Below are 8,546 nucleotides of genomic sequence, written 5' to 3'. Positions count from 1 at the left end.
GGAAAATGGAGCATACTTAGAATTTCATTTAAAGTTGACGGCATGTATCGAAACAGAAAAAATGTTGTGCACGTGTTGAAGGAATATCTGAGTGGAATTGCAATGAAATGAATCTATTGTGATCTGAGGTATTTTTATCACTCAACTTCGTTTCAAATATCTTGGTTTAAGGTGAACCCCAAACTAATTCAATGAATCATACAGTAGAACCAGTTCAAAATCTAATGATAAAAGCAACTAATCTCTACAAAAATTATTGATTATAACTATAAATAAAAAGATACGGATTTTGGTGAACGGTAATTTGTGAATATGCAATAAGTAGAGGAATATGTTCAATAACAATGTGTAGACTTCTGAAGTATAACTTAAATTGTATTTCTTGTATCTTTGGATCTTCTTTGGTCTGAGTGGACCTCAACCTGCTGTTGGACACTTCAGCAAGATTGACATCTGACCTCCTGCTGTCGAAAGTCAGTCTTTAGGTGCTTTCACTCTCGTGATCTATTTATTTTATTTGTCATGATTTTACTGTCTAATGATTGCACGAAGGTCCCCGTAACGTTACCGGAGACAAGTGTCTTTCGTTCGCGAACTATGTATGTCAGTAAGAAAGTGTGTGTTAGTGGAAAGTCGTCCTCCCTTACCCTTTCAACTGATGTTCAACAAATGGGTCATGACTGATGGTAGGATATCGACATGGATGTTCTCAGACATCAGTACCGCTCTTCACAGTGTACCTCTACCTGGCTGGGACGAGATGGATGAAAAGATAGGGGCCTCATTCGACAGAGTGTCGGGGCCTTCAATATCGAGAGGGGTCCTTTACAGCATAATCCATATATTCCATAACTAACGGATTATCATGAGTATCTGCGCAATCAAAAACTCGCTGATGGATGGCTTCATTCCGCACGAACCAAGGAGCATTCACAATCATCCTTAATAACTTATTTTGTAATCTCTCCAGAATGGAGATATTAAGCTGCGTTCCCACGGGGTAAAAATACGAAATCGTGCCACTCTTTCGTACTCACTGTCTTGGCTCACGACTGGAGTAGGGATAGGCAGCGAACCAGCTGAGTGTCGTGGACAGTTCACACACAGTCACATTCACGATTCAGTTTTCCTTGCGAAGTCGACCGCGATGAACGAGCTCCTAGTTGAAAGTTGTGCAGTTTTGTGTTCAATCCCTGTCCTTGTAGTCTTTGCAAGTCGAATCATACAGCACTCTCTCACTAGCATACAATTCAATGAACTTAATTGTTTCGTTGTCCTGTAACTTTACTACTCTAGGCTCAGACATTTTACCCACTTATAAATAAATCGCTCACAACTAAAAAAAAACCCGTCTACTAATCAACCCACTAAATAAAGACGTTTCGACTCGTCAAAATCTGGTTGGCAACTGTCGTGTTCAAGCTTCAAAATCAAACACGTTTGATATGGAGCGTGAGCGGTCGTGGACTCTCCACGCTTCCGGAGGCTACTGAGGCAAACTCACTACACATCGTTCAGACGGGTCGTCTTCCACGAATGCGTGAGTCACGCCAGCGTGCCACGCCCCGTGGGAACGGGGCATTATTAGACGGAGCCGCTTGTCCCCAGATGCCTGAAGCATACATGATGACAGGTTTGAACATCGTGTTGTAGATGGTAATTTTATTCTTGAGATTCATTCTGGATTTTCTGTTGATCAGAGGATACAGACTGGCTATCCGGGGTTCCAAGTTAGCCTACGGACTATTAGAAGGCCGAGGTACTTTACCCGCACTTGCCAGTTGATCTCTCTTCCAGAGACCCTCACTTTCCTAGCCGGAGAAGATATCGTTCTTCCCATGGTTAACGCCTGAGTTTTGTCTGGATTCACTCGGATCTTCCACTCGAGGTACCAGCGCTCGAGGTCGTCCAATGCATGTTGCATATAGACGATCCCGAGCTTCCGCCCCATGGAAGATGAGAGGAGAGCCGTGTCATCGGCGTAGAGAGACACCTTCACACGCTCAGACCTCTGGAGGTCGCTGGTGTAGAGCGAGTATAACGTGGGAGAGAGCACAGCTCTCTGTGGTACCACAGCGAGGATCTCTCTGTTGTCAGACAGGGAGGCCTCTACTCTGACCTGAAAAGTTCTGTCTCTCAGGAAGGACCCGATCCACTGGATCAATCCTCGAGGCAGGTCGAACGCGTCTAGTTTGTGCAGAAGGCCTTCGTGCCAAACACGGTCGAAAGCCTTCGAGATGTCCAAAAGAACAACGTGAACTTTTTGATTGTGGTTTAGCTCTTGTATGGTATTTTCGATCAGTCTCAGAGCATTTAACTCGGTGGAGTGGTCTCTCCTGAACCCGAATTGTTCATTGGGCAGAACATTTCGGTCCTCAACTTCTTCGGTGTGTGTTAGTAATCTGTAGGTATGTAAGTTTTATACTTATCGAACCCGCCTGACAGCGTCTCTCGGAGGTGGTCGTCGGTTCTGCTTCGTGGGTCTATCTAAAGCTCTCATTTCTGCCATGTCATTCATAGTGCTGATTTTCCGCGTTCTTTCTGTGCTTCGAAGTCGAGCACAGGCGGAATTGCCAATTGGGACAGACCGTCTGCAGTCTCTGAACGCAATATCCTTTTTAGAAATACCGAGAGGTTAGCAACGTCGGTTAGCATTATTGAACAAGAATTATTTAGAAGCTCTAGAAATACACAAACATCAAGGGAACTTCAACAGAAAGGTAGTAAGAACATATCTACCAAAGATCTGGCACACAGCATTGAAAGGCGCCAAAACGAAGCCATGTCACCAAAATCGCCCGGGAAGTACGCGCGTACCCGCCATTACAGAAAGTGCGCGAAAAATCAGCACTAATAATTAAAACCACGGCATTCCTTGTAAGAGAACCTTGTCGTAGCTTATGGTTCATCCATCATTTTAATTTGAATAGCTGAATTATGGAATTCATAAATTTCATAGCTTTCATAAATGGTAAAAAATATATAAGGATAGTTGAAAATGCTCAGTAAAGTATCATAAGATTGACATTTTGAACTAATACGTTTACATGTCAAAATATTAGTAAATGAAAATTTAATAGAAAATTTGATTTTTTTTAATAGGAACACGACTAATGATACAAATTGAGAGAGATAATGAATTTTCCCTTTAATACCAAAATAGATATTCCAGGTATCGCTCCGTGTAGGTGTACCTTTATGATGAATACTTGCAATTTGCTGTGTTTGAAATTTTTCGCCAAAATATTACAAGAGATAACGAAATCTTTTTTGAGTTGTTTGAGAGGTAAGAAATCTCAAATTTGCAACAAAGCTGATATTTTCAGCTTTAAAGCAATTGAAAATCCTGTTCGTTTCAACCAGAAATGGACCCAATTAAAAATATTTGAATAGAACCCTGTATATTTTTAAATCATTTGTTTATGACATTTTGTTTTCAAAGATATACCTTACTTAACCTTGGTTCATTACGAATCTTCATTTGAGCGTTTTCTTTGTCAAATTTAATTTTCTTCAATCTTGAAAAATTATTATTTCGAACGTATTCAAAAAACACTTCATTGTGTTTTTTGATTTTACAAAAACACAACACGTTTTTCGCCATACGATGGCTTCTTCGGGCGTGCCTTTACTAACATTCCATCCTATATACGTATATACCTCATTCTTCAATTTGAAGTACCCACATTCTAAGTACCTACCTGAGTTTCACCTGAGTTTGTAAATAATTAAATTACCAGATCTAATGTCCCTGTTTCCCATTCGAAAAAATATTTAGTAATGGGGAGTTATTCAGTTCTAATTGATCATTCATTAAATTACCCGAATTCCTGAATCTATTGATTTCTAAACATTCCTGAAGATTGAGTTTCTAACCCTTTTCTTTTAAATGTATCGTAATTATGATTGAATTCATGTTCTTCTGCTAAAAGGTGGTTTGCAAATGTGGAACAAAACTACTTCTATGCTCTTTAATTTTTTGAGAAAATGTTCTCCCTGTTTGGCCAATATACAGTTCTGGGCAAGAGCCACAAGTCAGCTTATGTACCTACTCATGATATATCCGACACCAAAGTTTTGTCTTTTTTGTTTTTAATAAATTTACTTAGACTATTATTCGTTCTGTAAGCTACGTTTACGCATTCTTTCTTCAAAAAACGGGCAATATTATTGGTTGGTTCACCCAAATATGACAATGTCCTATAACTGACGTTATCGCATCCTGAATATGGGTAGACCAGGTCCATGGCTTGCTTTTGAAGTTTTTTGAAAAGAATGGAGTCTATAATATTTACCGTATGACCGTTGTTAACCGCGATTTGTTCCCAGACAGCGGAATATTAAATAGTCTGTGAAGCATAGTATTTAACGCAGCAACTTTATGCTGGTAATGGTGTGTAGAGGAATTATGTATGATAATATCCGTGTACGATGGTTTGTGGAAAATTGAAAATTCATGTATATTGTTATTTTTCGTAATAGTTAAGTCAAGGTAATTTATTGAATTATTTACCCCCCTCTTAGTGGTGGATGGAATTGACATATTCAATGAACTTGCCTAATTGCCTATCTGTACCAGTATTTCGAAATGAAATTTTGAAACCTCCATCTCTTCTATCATGCCTACACAGTAAGTTCTGGTAAATGCCTGCCGGAAACAACTACTTTCCCGGCTAATACCACGTTGGATTTTAAATTCAATCTGACAGACATTTATGCAAAATACTTCACAGAGGTTAGTCTTGCAGATGTTTATCGTTCATCCAGCACCACGCTGTCTTCTATTAAAAATTTTGACTTGTGTTTATTTCCGTTTAAAGACTTTCAATTGTTTTACCATAAGAAATATCGTTGAATTTATACCTCAATTCCAAACTTCAAATTTCTCACTGGCGCCGTTTACATTGTCATTTCTCATCCGGTATACAGCATTTGTCGTGTATGTATGTCATTGGTATGAAGGGAAAAATTCTTTACAACCTTTCACTTTTTCACTTCTCTTTCAATGTATAATGATGGGAAACTAACAAAAAAAGTATCTAGGAAAACATGTAGTTTTGAAGGAACAGATTTAATAAAGAACTATTTTGGGAAATGAAACTTATTTCTTATTATTTTTGGTAGAGTTTTACGTGAATATAACGGTTTCAATTTCTATAACAGTGATTTTACATTGTTTCAAAGAGTTTTCATTGATACTCTATCATTATTTGAAAATTGTCTATTACTAATGTAGAGGTAGAGAACCGAAAAGTTTTTCCACGTATTACCGGTATTCATGCAATAAACACGTTAGGTTTGCTCTGAAACAGACTTCGAAATTGAATTGGGCTCCAATTTTTACTTTATCTCCGTTAACAGTACTTCAAGTAACGAAGAATTAGCATATCATATTACTAAGATTAATTTTTTATGAATTTCAATTGAATCTGATTGAATATGGAACAGAAAATATAATTTATTATGAGAAAATAAAATAAGTACAACAATAAAAAATATGGAACTATTTCGTTTTTCAATATATTTCAAAAATAAAAAAATCTCCACGGCGGGGAATCGAACCCCGGTCTCCCGCGTGACAGGCGGGGATACTGACCACTATACTACCGAGGATTTGGAAGGAGTAATCTCCAAAAATAACAAGTCATGTAAGGATTGCTGACTATAATTTTCTTGAATAATTTTTTTTCAATGAAGCTGTGCTAGATATCCTTTCAAAATATCGAAGGGAAAGTGCAACAAACAATTCAAAATCTTGATATCTCGTAGGTTTTGCTCGCCTATTTATAGTAATAATAATAATCGACTTTATTTATCACAATAGATAAAGGATATCTCATTTGTATTTACAATAATAATTGAAGATAATCTTATGACGAATGGGTGAAGTGTCAGCTTGAGCTGTTTTTCAACTCGACCCTGGCATTGATAACTCAGATTTATCATTTTACGCATAAAATTCTGGTGAAATTGGACACATATATAGGGAAGCGCAGAAGTAAAATAACGACTTTGAATCTCGAAATTTCGACTTCCAAATTACGTCTTCCAAATTACGACTTTAATTTCGTAATGTCGAAATTACGACTTTGAACTCGAAATTTCGACGTGAATCTCCTAATTTCGAGTTGAAAAATAGTAATTTCGAGTTTATTAGGTATTATTATCCTCATCAGCACCTTTTATGGATAACATTATTTTTACCAATGTAGGTACTCATCCTCCCTGAAACTATCCCCTATTCAATCCAAACTGAAAATTATTATTTTTACGCAAACTCTTTCCGTCTTCGATATTCTGTCTTTGTCAAAAGTCGAGAGTGCACTGTTTGTTATACAGTACCTATTAGCAGTATTAGCCAGTCTTAGGGCCAATGTATGCCTTTTAGTCTTTGTTCATTACCCAATTTCAGTCTCAAGAAAAAAATCTCAATGAGTATTTTTCCATAAAAGTATTTATACAACGTTTTATGTCTTTGTCTTTGTCTTAGTCTTTGACCTTAAATTATGACCATAAAAGTTCCCGAATTTAAACTTATTGGTAGAATTGAAACTATGTGAGCAGTAAGATAATGACAATATAAGGCATGTTCATAAATAGATACGTCTTCTTCTTTTTCGACTCATCTAATTGAATGCATACAATTTGAAATACCGGTTGATCGGTTTAATTGAATTCAGTTAATTGTTATTGTTAATGTTAATTGTTGATAGATGGGTTTAGTAGAATTCATTATTATATAAAATGAGTCTATAAGATACATTTGCTGGAATTGTTCTTAATTGGCATCATTTGGTTCCGATTGGTTACACTGCATGTCACATGTCACAAGTTTTAAATATTAATGTTGAAATCATGCGTAGGTAACTAGGTATGTACGAATTAACGGAGATTAAAAAGAAGAAGTAGATTGACACAAGGACTGGGATGTATAAATTATCCCTTATCATTGTATTGACATGCAATTATGAATGTGACATTATTTTAATTTTTGTCTGTCTGTCCGTCACTTGTGTGGTAACTAGGCACTCAAAAGTTGTGTTAATAATCGGTATCAGGAAATTTCTTGATTATACTGGCATGGGGGCTCACAGATTGACGTGAGACCACTGATGAACATATTAACATATACAATAATTTCCCCAATATGCTTTATTTTGAATCTATAAATATAAGAAAATGGAAAAGGGAAACATCAAGCTACCTACATTCATACATTCGTTTGCGACAACAAGATGCATTTTCTTTCAGCCATATCCTAACCTCCTAATGAACTCCAATTTGACTCGGCCAATAGTTTTTGCCGGCATTTCGGTTATGGCCACGCTTGCTAAGACTGCCAGGAATGTACATAGCAGCGAGCAGTTTATAGAAGAACGTACGTCGGCACTTCATTCGGTCGAAACAGAATCGAAACTTATCTTCAGCTCCAATCGATTTCTCGCTCTTGAAATTTACCGACATCTTGAGGAATGTCTGTAAATTGGTCTTTACATGCCGCACTACAACTCTCACCTCTATTTATTGTCCGCGAGATCGATTTCTATTGTCTTTTAATCGTAATCTCACTCAATTGTTGCTTCGACACAAACATATGATTATTGTACTGGTGGAGTTGATGTGTTTTTTGTTGGTTTGGACTGGTTTCAGAAAAGGACTTCTCGACTGGCGATGGAAGTGGGTACTGCTTTTCAGTTTCTGTACTTGAGTCGATTGCAGGATATTTTTTGTGAAGAGCGAGGCAGTATGGCTGCAGTCAATTACTTTAGTGATTGGTTGCAAATAACTATTTGTTGTATAAACACAGTCGCTGAGAAAATCATTCACGAACTGGTGAAAAAATTGGAAAAGTTTAATTTATCCAATTAACTGAATTTCTCTTTACATGATTGAATATTATTTACAAGCGATCAGCCCCGGTTCCGCACATATGCAATGCTGGCACTAAATGTGAATTCACCCACCGGAAATTTAAGGGTATAGAGAAACAGTGACGAAAAGGTAACTATATGAACTTTATGAATGCGTCTTTTTCCCCGAGGTTGGCGCTCCAATTGAAATTTTTTTAAAATCCTTTCTTATTGCATATCTACAACATGAAACGAAAATACATACAAAATTTCAGCCTCCAAAAATATAGCTGTACGGAGAAACAGTGATTAAAAGGTAATTTTCATATGTAAACGATTCCCTTTTATCCGTAGTGGGGGTTCCCCAGATTGAATATTCAAAAATCCTTTCTTACTGTCTGTTCTGTTTGAAATTTGTTTTTCCGTTGATCAGATGTCGCCCCCATACGAACGACAACTATCAGAAGTTTAGAAACTTGTGCGAGCTAAGGACTAACGAGGTCTTACCTTTTAACCTGTGATTCCTAACACTCGACATCTATAACATAGAACGAACCTACATACAAAATTTTAACCTCCGAAAATACATCGGTACGGAGAAACAGTGATGGAAAGGTAATTTTCATATGTAAATGCACCCCTTTCATCCCCAGTGGAGGGTTCCCAGTTGAAATATTTGAAAATCATTTCATATTA

The 8,546-nt window shown here is 37.1% G+C and overlaps 1 non-coding gene across 1 annotated transcript; it reads right to left on the bottom strand.

Moving 5' to 3' along the window:
• Window positions 1–5,541: 5,541 nt before the first annotated feature.
• Window positions 5,542–5,613, bottom strand: TRNAD-GUC (transfer RNA aspartic acid (anticodon GUC)). Its single transcript has one exon. It is a non-coding gene; the product is annotated as a tRNA-Asp (tRNA).
• Between the last annotated feature and the right edge of the window lie 2,933 nt (window positions 5,614–8,546).

This window comes from Leptinotarsa decemlineata, unplaced genomic scaffold (assembly GCF_025532065.1).
Source record: "Leptinotarsa decemlineata unplaced genomic scaffold, Ldec_3_MD MMD2_tig00000008_RagTag_RagTag, whole genome shotgun sequence".
NCBI lineage: Eukaryota > Metazoa > Arthropoda > Insecta > Coleoptera > Chrysomelidae > Leptinotarsa > Leptinotarsa decemlineata.
The sequence above is the reverse complement of the archived record's forward strand: the minus strand, read 5'-3'. Positions and strand labels throughout refer to the sequence as shown.